Source organism: Pezoporus flaviventris, unplaced genomic scaffold (genome assembly GCF_033815535.1).
Source record: "Pezoporus flaviventris isolate CSIRO_AGI_PZ_B2104156 unplaced genomic scaffold, CSIRO_AGI_Pfla_v1 ptg000011l, whole genome shotgun sequence".
Taxonomy (NCBI): Eukaryota; Metazoa; Chordata; class Aves; order Psittaciformes; family Psittacidae; genus Pezoporus; species Pezoporus flaviventris.
Window position 1 is genome coordinate 2,419,617 of NW_026892559.1, and position 21,788 is coordinate 2,441,404.

General features: G+C 39.0%; 1 protein-coding gene and 1 long non-coding RNA gene across 3 annotated transcripts in view; one reads left to right on the forward strand and one right to left on the reverse strand.

Annotated features, from left to right (window-relative positions):
* Nucleotides 1–21,788, reverse strand: part of GRAP2 (GRB2 related adaptor protein 2) — a 110,840-nt gene that overhangs the window by 43,417 nt on the left and 45,635 nt on the right. The window lies entirely within an intron of this gene.
* LOC133267897 (uncharacterized) lies at nt 1,457–20,906 on the forward strand. The gene is made up of 3 exons (XR_009742914.1): nt 1,457–1,697; nt 19,657–19,798; nt 20,473–20,906. It is a non-coding gene; the product is annotated as an uncharacterized LOC133267897 (long non-coding RNA).

Sequence of the window (21,788 nt, forward strand, 5' to 3'; positions counted from 1 at the left end):
GCCTAAGGGTTGCCAGATTAGAGCAGGGCCACTGGGGGAGAAGGGACATGGGCAATTGGAAAACCGGTTCCTACTGGAGAGCAGGAGATCCCCTTAGGAAACACAGCTAGCCCTGGCCCATGGGCTGCCTGGTACTGAGTTTCAGCCATTAGCACCAGGCATTCCAGAGAAAAGTAAAGGAATTTACATCAAGTGAAATTTCTACCTGCAGCCATCACTCTAAGACCAGTTAAAATCATAGCCTAGAAACATAACCTAAATTCTGTCAGCTGGACTGCAAGCCAGGAAAGGACCATTTGCTGTGGCTGAAACAGATTCATAAATGACTTGAGTTCTTGAGTCAGTGAGGTCCACATATCCTGATTTCTTGAAGACAGTTTTCTTCCTTGTTTGAGGATCTGGATGGGATTCCCTTTCCTTGAGTATGGTTCAGATCTTGGCGAAATGGTACATTATTTTTTCAACCTGCAGCTCAAAAGCAGCTGAAAAAAGTTTCAAATCCTAATTATTGATGACTTTGAACAGCACACAGATTATTTGGGTTCTGTGTCCCTCAAAAGAGCACAGGTATTACAAATAGAAACAGGAAAAATTTTATTGTTAATAGTGAAATATCTAATATTGAAAGATGTGTTTTTAATAATATCTTTTGTCCAAAAAGTTACAGAAAAGGATACAGCTGTTTTGTGAATTTCTATTAGATTAGTCTTTTGCCAATTTTAATGGTCTAAGTGCTTCGAACATGAAATGTTCTGATTTTTCAGCTTAAACAAGGTCTTCATCTTAAAATTACTTTGAGACAGAAAAAGGTAAAGCCACCTTAAAATAAAGAAGAATATTTTGGGCAAAACACAACTCTCCATTTGGCCTAAGATAAAATACTCTATTAAGCTAAAAGTGTTTTTTGTTTTGCATTAGAGGTGTCAATCTTGTAAACAAACTGAAAGTCAGTTATATATGCAGCATTGTAGCACTAATCACAAAGAACTGGCTCAAGAACAGAAACAAAGAATGCAAGAATTAAATGTTGATGTCTTGTCAACTAAAACTAAGACCTAAACGGTATTCATTTATATGACATGATTTGTCTGACATTAACTGACAAACAAAAACAAAAGGAAATTAATGCATGACTGTATTGAGGCTTCAGGCCGTTTTAGTCTCAGTGGCTTAATTTGAATATTATTTAAATGCGAACATAATTTTATATTTCAGTTTGGGTTTGGTTTTGTTTTTTTTCCCTCCCCTTGTCAGATGAGGATCTTTTAGGCTACTAACTTGTTTTAGTTACGATTCAACTATTTTGACATATTTTATATCTAGCACATCCTACTATTTTAATGTCTTGAGGTATTGGATAAATAACTGCAACTGAATATATATATATATATATATATATATATATGATTTGTTGATGGTGAAGTCCTGTGTAGTATTGACCCCAAAATACTTGTAATGCTGTGTCATTGTAGTATATTCGTTTTTCACCTCTGAAATATTCCTGAGCTCCCCCCGTGAGAGGGAAGTATATGCTGGTATTGTTCATGTTGTTCTTTCTTTTCTATTCATATAGAACTTCAAGCTTTTACTCCTGAACTTTTCACCATTTACTAAAACTAAACAAACAGAATAAAGAATCATAGAATCAAATCAAAGCATGGCCTACCCATCAAAATCCTAGACCTACAAAAATCAAAGTGAGGGGGGACCCAGGAAAGGAAAACATACAGTAAGTTTTGTGTTAAAGCAAGTTATGATTGCAGAAGGATTATCTAATAGCCTTGTAAAACAAAGCAAATCAATGTATGCTGCTATAAACTGATGTCACAGTGCAGCTCTGTGAGAGAGGGAGAGAGAAACATACAAAGGCAAAAGAGGAATCTCATGATTGTAGTTTTTAATAGGTTCATTGAAACACATTATAAAATTGGCTTCTCTCAGCAGGAGAGAGACAGATAAAAATGGACTCCATTTGAAGTGCAAACAACAAACAGACACAGAGAGTTGTAAAACATAAAGCATCCTCCTCATAAAGATTCCACTTTTTCTCAGTTCCAAGTGTTTGCAACTGTCTCTCCCTGTGAAATCTTAATTAAACCAATATATTTCTCATCTAAGTCATTTGAAGATGTATGTAGTTTGATAAAAAGGTTAATTAGCTCTATTCTTTAAAAAATTTAAAAGGTACCATTTTGATCTTTTGCTTGAAATTCATGCCTGTCCTTGCATTAAAAGAAAATATCCCTGTATCTGTACTGTAGTAGCTGGCATAAGTGGGTCTGTGGGGAGGGGGCTCAGATGGAAAACAAACACATTTTATGAATTTTAATATTTTTACCTTTTGTTCTCATAAAGCGTATTATAGATTGTCTCCTTTCTTGAGGCTGGGTGTTTGTCAGGGCCTGAAATCAAATTGATACATGATGAAGGCGGACCTTTCTCTGATGACTCAGCTCAGAATTGCACAGAAATCTACCCAGCCTGATGCTAACTAATAAAAGGAGGAGAACAGGAACATCTCATTGAGCTGTGAAATAACAATTCACAAGCATAATCTAAATCACTTGGAGGCTGCATTCCCTTTTTATGCTATTACTGCATTGACTAAAATGCACCTTGTATTGAGTATACCAGTTGTGAAAGGTGACATATCCAAGGAGATCAGTCTAGGAACACTGTTGTTACAGTTCAGCAGAGGAATTCACAGACAAATGGAAGCTCTTAATTCCTTCATCTCTGTGCTTGTTTCACCTCTGTTCTATTGTTTAGAGCCCTTCAACAAACGTGTAAACACAAGGGTTGCAGTAGATTGACATGAGACATTTCCTTCCCTTCTCCCTAGCTGCAGATACTGGCCTTTTCTTGTAACGTAACTTTCACTGGATCTGACATTTTCATTTGGATCTCATTATAGGTGTGATCACAGCAGCACCATGTCAGCTGAAACTGTGGTTTAATAGTTGAAAGTGTTAGGTTATGTTTAAACAATCTTACTGGAAAAAAAATTATCCATTTTTTCTTTTACTTGCTAGTGCTCTATGTGTTCTTGGTAGACTTTGCATTGTGAAACACCTAAATATGGTGTTTTCAATGTGTAAGTGTCAAAGCACTTAACTATTGTGGCAGCTATTACTGAGTAGAAGCATGCAACTTTCCTTCTAGTTTGGTGTCAAACTGTAGTCCTGCTAAAAAGAGAGGCTACTCTTATTCTCTGCATTTTTCCTTTGGGTCTTTCATGGTTGCTGTATTTTTGGTTAAGGACAGCTGAATGGGACCAAAAAGTTATTGCAGAAAGCAGTCTCTTCTATCTTCCTGTTCATTAATTTTGCTACCATGGAATCCCAATGTTGGCTGTCTTACACAGATGAAAAATAGAAAATTAAATTATTTCTGTCTTTGTTTCTCTCTCCAGAATTTTAAGTGTATGATATCGCAGAATCATTTGGGTTGGAAACAGTGTTTAAGATCATCAAGTCCAACCATTAACCTAGCACTGCCAAATCCACCACTAAACCATGTCTCTAGAGTGGCACATCTACACATCTTTTAAATACCTCCAGGGATGGCAAATTAACCACTTTCCTGAGCAGTCTGTTCCAATGCTTGATAGCTTTTTCAGTGTAGAAGTTTTTTTCTAATACCCAATTTAAACCCCACTTCATGCAACTTGAGGCCATTTCCTTTTGTTCTACTGCTTACTACTTGGGAGAAGAGACAAACACCCACCGTGCTACAACCTCCTTGCTAGTAGTTGTAAGGCCTCCCCTCCGCCTCCTTTTCTCTGGGCTAAATAACCCCAGTTCCCTGAGTTGCCCCTCATAAGACTTGTGCTCTAGGCCCTTTGTCAGCTTCACTGCTCCTTCTTTGGACATACTCTGGCACCTCAGTGTCTTTCCTACAGTGAGGGGCCCAAACTGAACACAGTATTCAAGGTGCTGCCTCACCAGTGTTGAGTACAGGCGGGCAATCACTTCCTTAGTCCTGCTGGCCACACTTCTGATAGAAGCTAGGATGTTGTTTGCCATCTTGGCCATCTGGGCACATATTCATCTGCCTTTTGACCAACAAGCCCAGGTCTTTTGTTGCCAGGCAGCTTTCCAGCCACTCTTCCCCAAGACTGTGGCATTGCATGGAGCAAATGCAGGACCCAGCACTTGTCCTTGTTGAACCTCATACAGTTGGCATTTGCCATTGATCTAGCTTGTCCAGATCACTCTGTGGAGCCTTCCTTCTCTCAAGCAGATCAACACTCCCACCCACCTGAGAGTTATCTGCAAGCTTACTGAGGGTGCACTTGATCCCCTCATCTAGATCACTAATATATTAAATAGACTGGCCTCAATATTGAGCCCTGGGGAACACCACTCATATACTATATTATCCTAGATTAATGAAGGGAATTGCACCAGAGAAGGCAGTTAGAATCTATGTGTACAACTTCCTAGTTATATGAGTACTAATATGAGAATAGGGTAATTAAGGTAGCTGCTTGGTACAATGATAGTCCAGACAAATAAAGTTTCTAAGCAGCACCTCAGGCGTTTATCAGTTAGGAAGCAAGTGCTGAAGCAGTTTCAGCCAGCAGCTTTGCTCATCCTGCAGTTCTGACAGATGCCACTGGTAGAAACAAGTTGGTTTTGGATTTTGATTTTCCAAGAAATCATACTGAAGATGCCATAAAATGCACTTCAGAGCCCTGCAACTAAGGCAAAATGTTCACCTGGCCCAGTGTCCTCTAGTGGAGGGTAACAGTAATATCTGTTTATAGGAAATGGTTGTAAAAAAACAAAGTGAGCCTCATCTTTACATTCCTTCCAGGAACTGTTTGCTGCAACAACCTAGGGACTTGTTGAGCTAGAGATTATATTTGAGCAATTATATTTAAGAGCCACTTGTTTTCTGTACATTTGTCTGTTTATGCTTTTGCCCTTCACTACACTCTATGGCAATAAATGCCACAATTTACTTAATGCACAGTATGGAAGAAGACTTCCTTCTTTTTGTCTAAAACTACTATGTGATAATTTAGATAATGCAAGTTTATTCCTTCTGGAGAGGTTGAGTTATGCTAACTTAATGGCTTCAAGTAGGTAGTCCAATAAAGTTTATAGTTAAAGACAAGACTCAGTGTTTATCACATCTTTACCAATGGCATTTAAGTAACTTTTTTTATTTCATAATTAATCGAATTGTTTGAGAAACTTTGTAGTTTAGGGAGGTTGTAACAGCATATAAAAGCTGTTACCTTGATTCTCAGCATAATCTCCAGACATTGTTTTTAGCTCTAAACCTGCAAGAAATTCTTGATTATTACAATCTAACATCTTTATAGTGCAAAGAAATGAAATTGTATGAAGATAGGCTGAGAAAGTTGGGGCTGTTCAGCCTGGAGAAGAGAAGGCTGTGTGGAGACCTCATAGCAGCCTTCCCGTATCTGAAGGGGGGCTACAAGGATGCTGGGGAGGGACTATTCATTAGGGACTGTAGTGATAGGACAAGGGGTAATGGGTTTAAACTTAAACAGGGAAAGTTTAGATTGGATATAAGGAAGAAGTTCTTTACTGTGAGGGTGGTGAGGCACTGGAATGGGTTGCCCAGGGAAGCTGTGAGTGCTCCATCCCTGGCAGTGTTCAAGGCCAGGTTGAATCGAGCTTTGGGTGACATGGTTTAGTGGGAGGTGTTCCTGCCCATGGCAGGGGTTAGAACTAGATGATCTTAAGGTCCTTTTCAGCCCTAACTATTCTATGATTCTATGCTGGAAATGTATCCACACTACAAACATCCAGTTCATATAAATTATTCCACCTGCTGGTAATCCCTGAAGAGAATCTGAACATAGAAGGGGCCAAAGAAAATGAACTTCCAGTTGCTCATCCTATTGTGGAGCATTTCTTTTTGCACATTAGTGACACACTGATGGAAAAACAAGAGTCATGTTCTGCTTTTGCCCGTATGATAGCTGGTATCCACTAGATAGAGGAATCGTGTATTTTAGGCAGTAACCTGGCATGTTATATGAGAATCCAGATTCTGTATAGTACTTTTTATGAGGAAAAGAAAGAAGGAAGCACAAGCAGAGCACCATAATTTTAATTGAAAAATAAATTTAAATGAAGTATCCTGAAACAATTATCAGAAAGTCAAAGGCAGAGAAACAATCTTCTTTTCCCTCCCCCTTCTTCACTGAAAATACAGCACTCTCAATTAGAACTGGGATTATTTACATAGGACACAGAACTGTTCATCAAGTCAGTTTGCATTCTGGGGAACAAATAGATGGATTACGGATAAAACTTGTTCCTGCTGTAGTGATCCATGAAATTGCAGTTAATTTTGCAGAAATGGGCCATTATATTTTTAAGTAGAAGTGAGAGAAAATGAGAAAGAGGAGGTAAACTGCTAGGAACTGAACTTCAAATACAAGATTAAATTATTAGTAAGAACGTAGCACTACTGGGAACAGCATGAGCTGCTTGATGAAGCCACTGACCTGTTGACTTTCAGAGAAAACCAGGTATCCACCTTGCCGTAGTAAATTAGATAAATTATTGGTACTGATGGGTCTGTCACATTGCACATTCATGTCCCCAAGTGATGTATGTGAAAGTGAATTCCTGCTGATACGAGCTTCATGCAGCTCTTGCTGGCTCTGAGGTGCCAACAGCATGCATCTGTTCTCTGCAGTGAAATGATCACATTCTGATGCTTCTGTAGTACAGCTGTGCATAATGATTTTGCTTGATTTTATACTGATAGATGAGATAAACTCAAGACTGTTTAATGATTGCACAAAAATCTGGGGACTATGAGATGAAACCAAGGAGAACTTTAACTAAGCCATGAGAATTTGCATTTCAATGCTCTTTTTCTTTTCCTCTTTCAGTAAAAGGTGGCATGTGCTTCCACCTCATCCGTGTTTAACTTGAAAGTAGTATGTGGTTTAATGTGGTTTCAGAACAAGTCAGGAAAACCAACTAACATTTGGTCACTCAGTTCTGAGAGGTTTGTCACTGTCTCAGCTAGATATGGCCCTTCACCTGAGTTTTGATAGCATAAAGTTTTATTCCCATTTGAGAAGGAAAATACCTCAACTTCAAAGGCCCTCTGAGATGCAATTTGAATGCCCTGTACCCATCAATGACCAGAAGTAATCACCTGAACTACCAACTGCAACTACAGTTAATTTGCCCATCAGGTCAGTCTGTTTAGGACACCCCAGACCAGAATTCATTCATGTGATATTACAGAGAGACTAAGGGACTTGTCAGATTCAGTGCTTCAAAACCTTAACAGCAATAGAAACAAGGAATGAAAAAGTAACACACAGAGAAAGGGATCTTAATACGATTTTTTAGGTTTATAATTCTAAGAGAAGAGGAAGCCAGAGGTCTTTCAGTGTCTGCAACCTGTCTCTTGAGGCATTCTGTAGCATATGTTAATGTGTCTGCTCAGCATGCCAAAACCAGTTAAAAATTTGCCTTATCTTCCCTTTCCTATAGTTCTTGACAGCATAAGAACTAGAAATATTACAAACAAGCATCAAGATAATTAAAACATAACTAGATTTTGTATTGCCCATATTATTCTGTCCTCTAAGAGGATTACACATCAACGGCTGTTCACCAGCACTATTTCTCTTAGCTCCTACCAGAATTTCCTGGTTCAGACAAACTACAACCTAAACAGCTGAAACTTAAATTTTAAGAATATATGCACTAAAAACTTTAGTTGATTAAAAATGAAAATGCTTTCCATGCTAAAAAAATGCGATTTGTCAAAAATAAATTTTAAAAATCCATACAATGCAAAAAGTAAAAACTATAGGTCAGTAGTTTTGGAAAAAGGGGAAAATGGAAGCGATAAAGTAATTTGCTGTATTAGTACTCTCTGGTGTAGTCACAAAAAGGGTTACATTGTGGGTGTTTAAATCTAGCAGACATTTCTCTGGCTCAACCTGTTTGTGTGTTGGCTTAGTCACTGTTTGGTACAACTTGGTTTGACCAAAAGATTTAATTCAAAACTGGAACAGCAGGGTCTATTGATGGTTAGTCTTAAAATAGCTTGACAGAAAGTACATTGGGATTCCACAATGAGGAAAACAAAGAATTGCTTTGGGTCAAGACCAAGGTGTCTATGCAGAACTAGGAAGAGAACATCAGTAAGGGAATAACAATCAGTTTAATACACTCTTGTTCAAACTGTGTAATAACATTGGGACTGAAAAGTACAGAGGTCAGTACTAGGAGAACAGGCATGCTATAGAAACTGTAGATTAAGTACTCTAAAAAGGTGGGTAGAGATCAATAGAGTGGTTACGGTAGATTTGTAATACAGCTTGCTTTATACTTCATCCTAGCTACAGATGTCTTGCATAGTTTAGAGACTACCATTATTCATATAAACTCTATAGGATATATAGGTAAAAGGAGAAATTAATGCTTTCGGTTTAGGCAAGACTCAGAGAAAAGTCCTCCACTTTCCAGGTGGATCACTACATTCAGAATAAAATGTCAGATGATATTCACTGTGAAATAACATGGGAATAAGATGACTGTGTTCTACCATTAACTAAATCATTATGGCTCTGTGCCACAAAACAGAGAAATTGCCCACTGGTAGTACTTTTTCAGTTATTTTTGTACAGCTTTTATATATATCAGATATTACAGAGGTCTAAAAAACATGAGTAAATAATTCTACATAACATTTACACTATAAAATGAAAGGAGGGGAAATGTGTGAATAATTGGTATTGCTAGGCGTTAATTTTGTTACAGCATTCAGAAAAAATTCTGTAAATCTCATTTGAACTGAAGTCACAGTAGGAAACTTCACCAGAGAAGCCAGTGCTTAATAGTAGAAAAAAATCTTCTCAGAATTTCTGGCTTGTTTTTCTAAGACTTAAATGCCAGATACTGAATACAAAGTTACAGGACATGGCTATTCAAGTTGGCATACCGTCCAAACCAACCAAAGTCACTGTGTACAGCATTTAGTCTGTTGTTGCACCTTTCATCCTGACCTATCAGTCCTAAACACTTTTGCATTGTAGATGGAGTCAGTATAACATAACAGACATAATGCTGTCTAGTTTCACCAAGAGAAAAAAAGAAGTGCTGCGATTTTTGGACAGGGTGACAACAAATCTTGTGTGATGTGACAAAGTAATTTCAAATAGACAGAAGATTACATCTGTTTTTATTGTTGGGGATGTATGGTCTACTTGCTGCAGCTATTGTGAAGAAAAAGTATATGAAATCCTTGCTAGGCCTTCCTCTGCAATAACATCTAAAATTTATCTGTGTAGCGAATCCAGGTGCAGGATAGCAGGAGGCAGCTCCATGTTTATGTCAGCTGTACTGTTCTAAACAACAGTTGGCAGCCATGCCGTGTTTAGGCGTTGTGAGGTCTTCAAACAGGGCTTTAACATTTTAATGGTTCCATACCATATGCACTGTGATATCCAATCACCATGGGAGTAGAGTTTAATGTTTCAGCAGAGCCAGGCACTATAATCTGCAGCTTTTCTGCTTTCTGCCTCCCAGGCTTGCTTTCTCCTCACCAGACAGGAGCCGTAGCCTTCTCTCCCTTCCAGGAAACTTAAACATTTTTAAACAAATAGTTTCATCTGATCTGTTTCTAAAATATTTGGAACACCATGTAGCGCCTAACAGAAGAAACTTCAGAAATGAATTTTCTATGTGAGATTAAATCATCCTAATATAAAAGAAATTCCTAACAGCATTTCAGTAATTCCATATTGCAATATAAAGCTCAAAACAGACTTGCATAGGAATCACCAGAATCTTTTATGTGATTTTCTCCCCTACACTAAATTCTGTTTATAGTTAAGTGGGGAAAATTAATAATCATACCGAAACTAAAAAACTGAAAAGTCAAGGTGCCTCCAGTGTGTGCTACACAATGTCTTAAAGAAAATGTGTCCCTTACTCGTAGCCTTTTAATTTTTCTTTTCAAAGCAAATAGATACTGAAAGATACACCTAATCTAAACTCTTCATAACACAGCAAAGGAAGATTTGGGGGTTTAGTTTTGTTTTGGGTTGGTTTTTTTCTTCTTTTTTTTTTTTTGTCTTTCCATTATGATTCCTACAACTATGTGCAATAAGCCAGTTATATTCAGATTTCCAAAGGGAATCATCCATTCCTTCCTCTCAGGTCCAGCTATGTACTCCAGCGGAGGAATTTGTATTATGTAAACCCAGTGGAGACCCTAGTAACTTTTAGAAGCATGAACTGTTTTTTTCCAGTGCTCCCTTAATCTCATGGTTGAAGCTCTAGGGAAAAGTGGGCAGGAAACCATGCTAGGGAAAACAGGAGAAAGGAAGCTGTGATATTGTCCACTTCAACAACTGCCAACAATTGGATGCATTTATGTGTAGTACAAAATCATACCCGTTTACACAGTTCTGGCAATGATGAGGTACTTGAAAGCATATGTAAATTGCTCTGCATTCGCCTCCACTCTAGAACATCCTACATTGCCAGGACTATGCGGAAAACCACAGTGCAAATAAGAAGTAGACCAAATAAATGCACAAGTTACCTGTAGCTAGCTTTGATCAACTGTGTCTGTAGAAAATGAGCTGGGTAAGGGTAATTTTATTCTATTTAGTGAGAAGTTCTAGAAGGCAGTGAATTTAAACCTTTTTGATCAGTGGAGCCCTAAAGATTGTACAGTTTAGTTGCAGTCTGTCCTGGGTTCAGCAGTAGCAGTCATTTTTTCCCCTTCTTAGTAGCTGGTGCAGCACTGTGTTTTTGACTTTTGGCTTGGGAACAGAGCTGATAACGCTGAAATGTTTGGTCTGGCCAGGAACTTTTCTGAGCCTCATGCTCTGCCAGGGAGGAGGGGAATCCGGGAGGAAGCAGAAACAGGACACCTGACCCAAGCTAGCCAAAGAGGTATTCCATACCACAGCACGTCATGCCCAGGATGTAACTGAGAGTTTACCTGGAAGGGCCACCGCACTGTGGGGTTGGATGAGATACCGGTCAGTGCTTGGACAGGCTGGGGGGGCGAGTTACCAGTCGGCAGGTGGTGAGGTGTTGTATTCTCTTCCCTTGTTATTTCCCTTGTCATTATTATTGGTGGTAGCAGTAGTGATTTGTGTTACACCTTAGTTACTGGACTGTTCTTATCTCAACCCGTGGGAGTTGCATTCTTTCCAGTTCTCCTCTCTGTCCCTCTGGGAGTAGGGGGAGGGCAAGAAGGGGGGGAGTGAGTGAATGAGCTGCCTGACTGGTTGTAAACCACAAGACAGTCTTTTGTACACAAAAAGTAAGCGTAATGATGGTAGTCTTAACTTTTCCAAGCTCTCAGATCTGTTAGAAGGAGATGATGCAATTGGTAGATGTACCTTGAAAATTTGGGTGGAGGCCTGAGAACCCTCCATTACGCTTAAGTTAATATAGCTAATAAAAGTTGCATTAGCTTTCTTCAGTATTCTGTAGCAGTTACAATATGAATGTGCAAGACCTAGCATAAAAATCTCACTTAACCAGATTGAATGTGGTTATAAAGTCATTCTCAGTGGCAGTAACAGAGATAATGAAATGTGCTCAGATAATAGTGCATGATAACTGTCCCCTTAGGAGCTAGGCAAAAAAAACTGTGGTCAGCTCACCCAGCAACCATCCCAATGAGTAAAGTTTTAAAAGAGAGAATGCATTTAGTTATACAATCTTAAGAATGTATGGTTAAAAGCTGAAGGAAAACACAAAGTGTGAAAACTTTATTTAAATAACATTATTTTTGTTGTTCTTTGTTTTTAAATATTAGACATTCCAGTTTAAACTCCCCATGAGCAATAAAGACAACATTTTTTCCTTTTATATGTCAGCTGTATCTGTATTTTATCAATTTAAAAGGCTTTAACTTTCTGTAATGTAGGTGTTCCCATCTTCACTGGCAAACAAGTCTTCTAACTTTTCATAAGATGACCACATGTGGACAAAGCTCAAAAGACAGCCTCAGATTTTACTGTAAGTTTCCTGGCTTTTCAGCTGACCCACCACCTGAGATGCCCAGCAAGGGTTAGCTGGAAATACAGTATCCTATATGCCTTCAACTAAATTCCAAGAATAAAGGTAGATTTTCTCCACCATAACCAGAAATGATATAGCCCTCTCCATCTGTTTAGGTAGGGGGTGTCTCTCATCAGCTTCTCTCCTTTTGCCATGAATTATACCAGCAGTCCTCCCTTACTGCTTTCTTACCCTGATAAAAGATTGGATAGTTTTGTGGCTGAGTCACACCACTAGATACAGGCTTACATTATTATTTCTGTCACAGATTTCCTGTGTAGTCTTGGACAAATAATCTCTTTATTCCTCCAATGGTAAAACGAGGCTAACACATCTCAAACTCATAAGGACATTCTGAAGATCAGTTGATTAGTCTTTGTGAGATACCCTGATATTAGGGAACAGATGCTTCAAAAAAGCCAGTAAATATACAGCGATCTTTGATTTCTGGTCTTCCACAGCTTTTTTTAAAAAAAGCTTTCCACTTAATAAATCCCAGCTGGATGACTGTTCCTTTTTTACTCAGCAGCTCTCATATTAGTTTTCTAAGGTGGAGCCAGTTTTCTTCCCTTCTCCTTTTTGGAGCTCTTTACCCTTTGCTGATTTAGTATAACATATCCTTTCCAAACATTTATTTGCTGCTTTATATCCTCACATTCCCAAGTGCCCTATAAATGCATGCATGTAAAAAGCTTCAAACAAAGAAATAAGACTGCTGCAGGAGTACCACATAGCAGACAGATAAACAAGCTATTAAATAGTTAGCTATATCGTCCCTTCATGATCGTATCTAAACACCCACCATGGGAGATCTGAGAGAAATACCATATATTCTATAGAAAGTGCAGGGAAGAGCTTTTAGTTATGTATAATGTAATATGATTAAGACACTAAAATTAACCTCCTGTTCTTTTAAATGTACTTTAGGATAATAACCACTCCAAGTAATAAGGATTTTGGGGTTTATATCTTGTCCGTAGCTAGTTGCAAGGTCAGCAGCTTTTATGGATATTGGTATAATAGAAACTCAGAGAAGTATGCTGTATACTAAGTTTTCATGACCCATTTCAACAAAGATCTTGGTGACTCATAGCTGAGAACTAAGAAGGCATGGTCCTAATAGTCTAAGTGAAATCTGGAGGTAAGAATCCAAAGTGGGTGAACATACAACCCGTGTCAATTGAGAGAATGTTCTACACTGCTGTACACCTTTCTCCTGAGCTGGATTCTGCAATGAAGGAGATATAAGGGCTTGCTGCCTTCTCTAGGAAAGACACTGTGATTCAGGACATTGCCTATATAGGAAAAACTATCAAAAGCTTTCATACAGCGTAATTTGAAGTAGCCAACTAAAGAACACACACTAAATAACAGCATCATCTTTTCATTTTCCCTTTTCATTTTTTCACATTTGTCTTAAGAATAAAGATTTCCCTTAGGAAATCTCAATCCTAAAAATTAGTTTTTCAGCTACTCTACTCTCCTGTTTTGCTCCATGTGTTATGGGGCATGTCTGACAATGTCACAATAATGTTCCTTTTAAAGTAGTAAGTAGAAATGAGGGAGGAGATGCTGATCCTTGTTTGCTGGGTGTTTGCTCATCTGTATAATTTTCACATAAATGAGCAAATCTACCCAGCTTCTTATATTCACGTCTGCCCTGCTAAAAAAGGAAGCATGTTTCAGACAACTGGGGATATAAACACAGAAGGCAGCAGGTGAGAACAGGAGGGCTATGCCTAGCTGTGAATCTGTCTGGTTTTGTCAATTATCATAAAGAGTTATAAAATCTGTTAGTATTCAACTCCAGGCATTGGCAGTTGGCATTGCAGTTAATGGACTGAATGATGCCTCATAGGCATTTTTCTACCTGATTAACTCCAGGAAATTTAACACCTGTGTAAAAAGTATTACCCCCCCCCCCCCCCCCCCCAGTAATTAAAAAAAGAATCTCAGCAGAATATTTTTCTGAGACAGCATCCATGTCACATCAAAATCAGCTTTTCCAGCATGCAGGCAAGCAGCAGTAGCCCAAGAAAGACAAGTTCTTTGAAAATGTGAAATCACCAGAGACCTATTTTATAGATAACAGTGATGTATTTAGAGGGGAAGAGTTGATGGATATCTAACAGATTTATTTTTAGTCATCATTCTGTTCCCCCACCTTCGAAGTAAGTAAGCTGGTGTTAGCAGTCAAATACTCCAAATGAGGATGTTACCTCAGTGGCAGAATTGTGGGACCCAATCAACTGAAATGAAGATAGCGATTTTATCTGTCATCTTTTCCCTCTGGTAGAAATGCAGTAAGAACTTGGACTTGACAATGTCTTGCTGGGTGTCTAACAAATTGCCAAATACAAGGGGCCATGGTAGTTTCTTGCCTGGCTTCCGCTAACAAACATCTGTTGCAACAAGTGTACAAACTGCCATTTAAAAATTACATTAGAGATAAAACTGCACAGTTTGAGCATTAAAGCTTTCCTGGGTCCTCTGCAGATCTGCTGGATATGCAAACAATGATATACAGCTTGGAATACTTCAGGACAGTTTTTACTGGGACACTGTGGTACCTTGGGGTACAGTAAATTTTATTTCACATTGCAAAACTGTGCTCCAAGATCCCACTGAGACACCTGTTTTGAATTGTGCCATGTACTCACTCACATTTAATACTGTCTTACATCATGGGTAATCCTGTTTAAATCTCAGGTGCTTCCTAATATGAATAAAAATATGGAATAAAAATATTTGACTCAGCAACACAGGGGATTAGGCTTGTTGACTGAATTGGTCTGGCACCTGGCTACCACCCAGCAGAAATGAAGCTCCCCTAAAATGTTAATTGCTGTGTAATTTGCAGGACTATATCTATTAATAGTGGATACATAATAATGTATATTTATAAACTTGTGTGGGTATTCCTGGGCAAAACCCCTTAATGCTACTTTGGATGCCTGGCCACTAGTTTCTGCACAAAAAGACTATTTTAAAACTATTTAATTACTATCTGGTTATCAATGTCTTACATCTGTCAAGTGTAAGAAATATTTCACCTAGATAGTTAAAATATTAATGTTGGGAGTGGGTTTATACATAAATATACCATTCATATTACTCAAAAAATTTTCAAGGCATTGAAGAACCAGTCGTCTTCAAGGTAAGGCAGACATGGCTGTGCTCTTCCCTTAATATCAGAAATAGGGAAGGACACTGGTATGACCTATAATGAAACTGGCAAACTGAAGAAAAAAAAATCTATGAAATAATCAAGCAGCTACTCTTTCCTTAGAATTTACAGCAGAGAATACAGACCATGGCTGGATCTGAATTCAGCTGCTGGGTAAACGAGATTTTCAGCAATTGAATTGCAGAGCAGCAGGAGAACAGAGAAATAAAAAAGAAGAAAATTCAAACCCAAAAGACTTTATCTGTCCTCAGAGAAGCACTTTTAAAACAAGTTGTAACCGGTTATAACTCTACAGTGTATGACTATGAGGACATATTCTCCAGCCAAGGCAACTAATTCTTTGTGCACTCAGGAGGGGAGAAATATGCCCCAAAATATTTCATGATATCTTACAAGGAAATGGAGCCTTAGCTTTTATTCCTACCTGCCTGTGATGATCATTTCAGTGAGTTCTGTGAAGTCCTGCTGTAACTGACTTGCCACCTTCTTGAACACAAATAATTTCCCATAAATTATGCCCCTTGCTTTTCAAAGAGTTTAGGAAATGATTTTTTTTGTTTGTTTTAAAAACATTATTGTATAATGGCAATATTCCACCATATTCTTGCCAAGTTTCTTACTAATATCAGCAGCATCCACCACAATCCAGCTCGTCCCTCTGCTCAGGAAGCTGCCTTCTCAGTGAATAATGAAACTTGGCATGGATAAAGAGCAAATCTTATTAGCAATGTCCACATGTGTTGTGCAAGGGCTTGTGTGTGATCTACAGATGCTGAAGGAAGACGTGCAGTCTGATTGCAGAAGGGTGTTTTGTAAAGAATTCATTTCTATGGTTGCTCAGTCAGCACAGACAGAGCTTGCACATCTGTTTTTTAAAATGGTTTGAGATAATATCTGCTTCAGTCCTTTCTGATTTCCATGCATAGCCTATAGGAATTTAGGAAGGCAGAGCTTCCTTTTCTGTACTTTTTTATTCTTTGTAATACTAATACTTAGCATTTAGAAAGCACTTTACTGTTTCAACTTACTAGGTAATTAAATATCACTGTAAGATACTAACGCCCCTAAAAAGATAACAGTTATTCAGGCATAGCACTGCACAATGATATCTGATAATTTGCACTTCTGTTCTAAAAATAAGGAGCTGCTGTGATTTCTCGCAATAGGGTAGCAGCAGGGAAACACTGACTTTTTAACAGCAATGACATTAGCAGTGCTCTCTCATGTTAGGGGCCCTAATTCTTATTGGTGGGAGCACTAGTGTAAGGCAACGTAAAGAGGTTTTCAGATGTTTGAATATTACCAGGTAGTTTCATTCCCAGTTTTGCATACTGTGCCATGTTCCCCAGTTGCCTGAATGTCAGAACACTCCTGAGCTCTAGCTGGAACCAAATCCAGAAGTTCTCCATGTAAGGAAGCCTGAACACACTACAGATGGGATGGTGGACCATGCCTAGAGCAGCCTGTTCTAATGTGTCCTGACAGTCGTTCCTGGTATGGCTCAGACCATGCATGAAATGCTGTCAGCAACAATCTAAAAACATAGTGCTGGCAAACTATGCATCAGTCTTAACATCGTATGGTCATCTATGACAGAATCATAAAATGGTTGGAAAAGGAAGCTACCTCTGCAGACCATCTGGTCCAAATCTATGCTCAGGCAGGGCCACCTCTAGAGCCCAGGACTATGTCCATACCACTTTTGAATATCTCCAAGGTGGGAGACTCCACAACCACTCTGGGCAGCCTGTGCCAGTGTTCAGTCACCCTCACAGTAAAAAGGTGTTTCTTGATGTTCAGATGAAGCCTCCCATATTTCCTCTTGTGCACGTTGCCTCTGGTCCTGTCAGTTAAAGGGAATGGAATAGCCTGCAGTGAGCTAAGTAGATGGAAGCTGATCCACGTATTTCATTCCTGTTTCCAACTTAAGCGCGTAGCACAGGACTATGCATCAAAAAGCTTTGGTTCATTTCAGGGAAAGAAAGATGCAATTCTTGCAGCTCATGCTGAAATGTCCTCAGCACCATCAGCCACTCCTGAATGGAGGATTTAGCACTGAACATGTCTTTAATTCCAAAGGTGCAAGGTATTAGGTTCAGTCAACTTGACAAGATTTTTTTTTCCAAAATTTAGCCTTCAAACCCACAAATCTCAGCAGAAGTATCACACAAATCTTTAAAACTGGGCAGTAGCTAAGACCTGCTATTTTTAACTCTCTTTTAACCTTTGCTAAGCTGCTGTTTGTTAAATGGCTGCTACAGCTAATTTATTGCCCTTCTCAGCATTACCAATTACTACCTACCTAAGGACTATGCAAACACACACAGCTCCTGTCTCTACTCTGTCACTGTCCCACAAGCAACTGGACAGTGCCTGCAGCCATTGAGAATGGGAGCTCCACACCCCCAGTTCTCTGTCTTAATTCAAAATAAATTTTCTGATTCATGTGCCTGTTGACCAGGTGGTTTTTGTTTGGTGGGTGTTTTGTGGGTTTGTTTGGTTTTTTTTTCTCTTTTCTTTTTTTTTTTCTTCCACCTCCTTTGGGAAACCTTTTGGGGCTTTTCCTTTTGCATAAAGATTGCATAAGCCTCAATGGGCTTCCCTCAATGGGCTTCCCTCAATGGGAAGCTGGGCTAAAAAAATTCAAACTTCAGTAAGTACGATATCTAAGATTACAGTCTGCAAACATTGATATGTAAACATTTTTGCTGCCTTTTTTGAGCAATGGAGCAAATGTGTATGATAAAGGAAAAAGCAGGTCCTTTAGAAGTGTAACTGAACCCAACTGGCTCCCTGCGAGCTTGTGAGAATCCTTTTCACATCTAGACTTCAAACCTGTGATGGGCTCTATACGATGCAGGAATGAACAAATTGTCAGTTCAGCATCGGAAGAGGCAGACACTCTGAGCATAGCAGAAAAGCTGAAGGACTGACTTTGATTTGTAGGAGCCAGCTTTTACACCTATAATAATTAATTTCATTGATGAAATGGCTGAGATCAGTTTCTCCTTACCAAAAAAAGTGGAAGGAAACCCTTCAAATGAAACAGAAGAAAATGCTCTCATTACAAGCCTACAACATCTAGACTGAAAAAAATTTTGCTACCATCCTGGCAGGACGGCTGCTATCCTACCAGGAGCAGCTGAACCACTCCGCTCAAGCAAAGTAAGATTTCTTAGAAGATGTGCATCATACTGTGAAGTTGCATGTAAGGACCTGTGCTCTTAAGGGTAAGGAACATACTGCCTGGCAGCCTGCTGAAGGAGTGCTAGTTAAATGGACCATGTCTTCTAAAATGATAAACTGAGCAGGAGCAGCGGCATGGGAACAAGTTTGTTCTACTGCCATATGTTAAGAAGCAAACCAGTTAAATGTAACATGATGAGCCACTGCTGGCAGGGAAACACATCTGAGAGTAACTCCTACCTCCTCAATATGCTGTGCTGTGGGGAGGAAAGCGTGCTTTTTGGTATGTGGAGGCAAACCCAGGTTTGGGAGTGTTTCCAGCAGTGAAATGGCAGTATGGGGTGAGCTGGACAACCAGGTAAGTGCTGGGGCCCTGATGCAGGCAGTAAGGCTGTGGCAAAGCCAGCACTGTTGGGCCATCACTGCCACCAAGCCCATGGCCTCAGAGTTCCCACAAGCAGTGACACCCAGCCATGATCACAGCTTGCCATGAGAGCATGGGTAACCTTCAGAAAGAGCAAGGGGACAAACAGTGCATTTGGAGGGTTGCTAGGCCCTAAAGAGAGGCGAGGAGGAGACAGAAGCAAAGCTTTCCCCAGGCACAGTGGTGATAACTGCATCAGCACAAGGAGAGAATCTTGCACACATGGGACCAGATTTATAACTCCCACCAAATGACGTAGCTCTGTTGAGATCAACACAGTGCTGCTTCACACCATATGAGGATCTCCCTGTTGCAATAAATAAGCCTTTAGAAAAACAGGCTCCAATTTAGTTTGCTGAGTCCTGCCCCACATACAGACTTTTTTTGCACATCCTTCCCTCTCTGTCTGTGGAGCTGTGTGGTCATATGACTACTGAAGAGCACGTGAGCTCTTAACGGTGGAAAAGCAAAGATGTAAAAGGAAAATTGAAAGTTACTATGACACAAAAAATAATATACTAAACCTGTAACTGTTATTTAAGCCACTTTATGTATTGTTCAATTACATCACACCACCTTTTCCTCCCTTTCCCAAGCATGAGTGACAGTTCTTTATTTTGGAGTTTTATAAGACAAAACCAGAGGAAGGAAAATAGTTCTGCTATGCTCAATATATGTATGCAAATAACCACAGCAGGAAATTATCATTAATAAAATCCAATTAGAAAGACATCTCCCAGATTATTCAGTGTTACTTCTCTTCCCATTTTTAATTTTTAGAAATCTAACCATCTTTTTTCAAAAAGTTCACATAGACAGGACTTTTCCTGGAAGCAGCAGCTCCTACCTTGATCAAGACCAACATGTCTAGTTGAGTGAGAGCAAATGGTATCAAGGAAGATGAAGTCCAAATCTCCCTGAGATAAATCATTCACTACACATCAAGTATAGGAACAGGTACATGTGTTTACTGTCAAAATTCAGAGAATATAAGAATAGTATAAAATCAGACCAAAGGTTCCCCTAGTTCAGTATCCTCTGATAAACAATAGAAGAACATAAGTACTGTCTTGAAGCAGGATAAATTCTAGGTGGCCTTTTCCTGAAACAACCTTCTATCTTCAGGTCATGTGACAGCATGAAGGAACTGACACCGAGGGTGTATGTGTAGCATCATGTTCAGTAGCCACAAATGTATTTATCCTTTTGAGTTTGCTCAGTCTGGTTTTTAACCTGTTTCTGCTCTTGGCCTCCTCAAAACCCTGTGGTGCTGAGTTTCACAGTTATATGTTGTGGGGAAATGTGTAGCTTTTAGTTTGTATTAAAGCTAATTTATTACAGCTTATAAATTCACTGGGTGCCTATTAGTTCTTGTGCTGCAGGAAATAACAAATATTCACTTTATCTGTTCCACGTCTTTTATAGATCTGCATAATATCTCCTGTTTTTTTTCCAAGCTAATGAAACCATTTAGTACTTTTTCCTGTATAAACCAATCTAGACCTTAAACCACACTTGCTCTCCTTCCAGATAATCTTTCTAGTTGTTTGCAGTTGTCAAGGTTGAAAATACACCAGGAATTCTGACAGTACTACAATGATGATTTCTGTTTTATTTTGTTCTTTTTTCAGATAACTTTTAACATTCCCTTTGCCTTTTTCACCTCTGTGCAATGCCGAACTGATGTTTTCATACACATAAGATAACTGCAAAATCTCTTTTGCAAGCACCAATAGCTAATATAGAACCCTTCACAGAATGGCAAAGAACACTGAGAAGATAAAGATTCTTAGGGTCTGAAAGGAGCAAGGTTGTGACAATTCTAGCAAAATCAGTGAAAACTAGTAATGTGGTAATTTTGCAGTAAGATGCATTGATTTCTTGTGAGTCACCTTCTTACATAGTCTTAGTTGCTATAGAGGACATTGAGATTTCCTGTGTTATGCACAACCATAAGGGGGTAGGTGAGCTCTGGATCTGGATCAGGTGGATCAGTCAAACATGGATCCAACTAAGTGATTTTGAATATGTGTTTAAGACTGCAGGGTCTAGAAGTAGAGATGGAAACTACATCCCCATCAGTTTTAAAGGAGGGGACTCAGGAATCTGGGGGCAAAAGACCCTTTTTGGTAGCAGGTATATAGTTTTGTATTGTAACATAGACCACTGGAGACTGATGTTCCATGACTGATTTGTGATCAGGCTAGAAGTTTTGAGCAAAGGAAGAGGTGGAAGGTTAGAGAAAGAAAGAAATTGTGGTGGGAAAGGAACTAGGTGATCTTAAGGTCCTTTCCAACCCTAACTATTTTATGATTCTATGATTCAAGAGAAGAGATTGTTACAAGAAATAACGCAGAGGAGGGACATTTTGAACAAATCGTTTACATGACATTGTGCCTTTAAATATGTGCATCATATAGGGTGCCTAATTAGCTATTCTTGCTTCTGTACCAAGAGTTAATTTTTTCTTGGTGTTTAATGCATGAAATGAAGTTTGAAGCATATTTTATTGGAAAAGTGATATACAAGCAATGCAGAGCATGAGTGAGCAAAATCATAATGCTGCCTAAATTACCAAGCCATGAAATACACAATTTTTAATATCTGGGACATACTCACTGATTTAGCATAAAATCCCCCATTTCACCCCAGACAATGCAGGTCTCAGGAGATTAGTTAAGAGAGAGAAAAAAACCAAAACAAACCTCACATGCAAACCAAATTTTTCAGCTTAAACATTCAGTTTTGAAGCAAAGCATTTCATCCACACAGTGCCAGACCTCCAACATCACCCGTGCAGATACTGAATTTTGAAGCAGATTAGCCCTTTACTCTCTTGAAAATGTCTTTGCTTTCTTGCTGGAACCTTCAAAAGTAAATGGCTTGGAATCTCTCTGCTGATCAGGGCCAGCACTCAGTTTTTTTCTCTTGTAAATCTAGCACTATC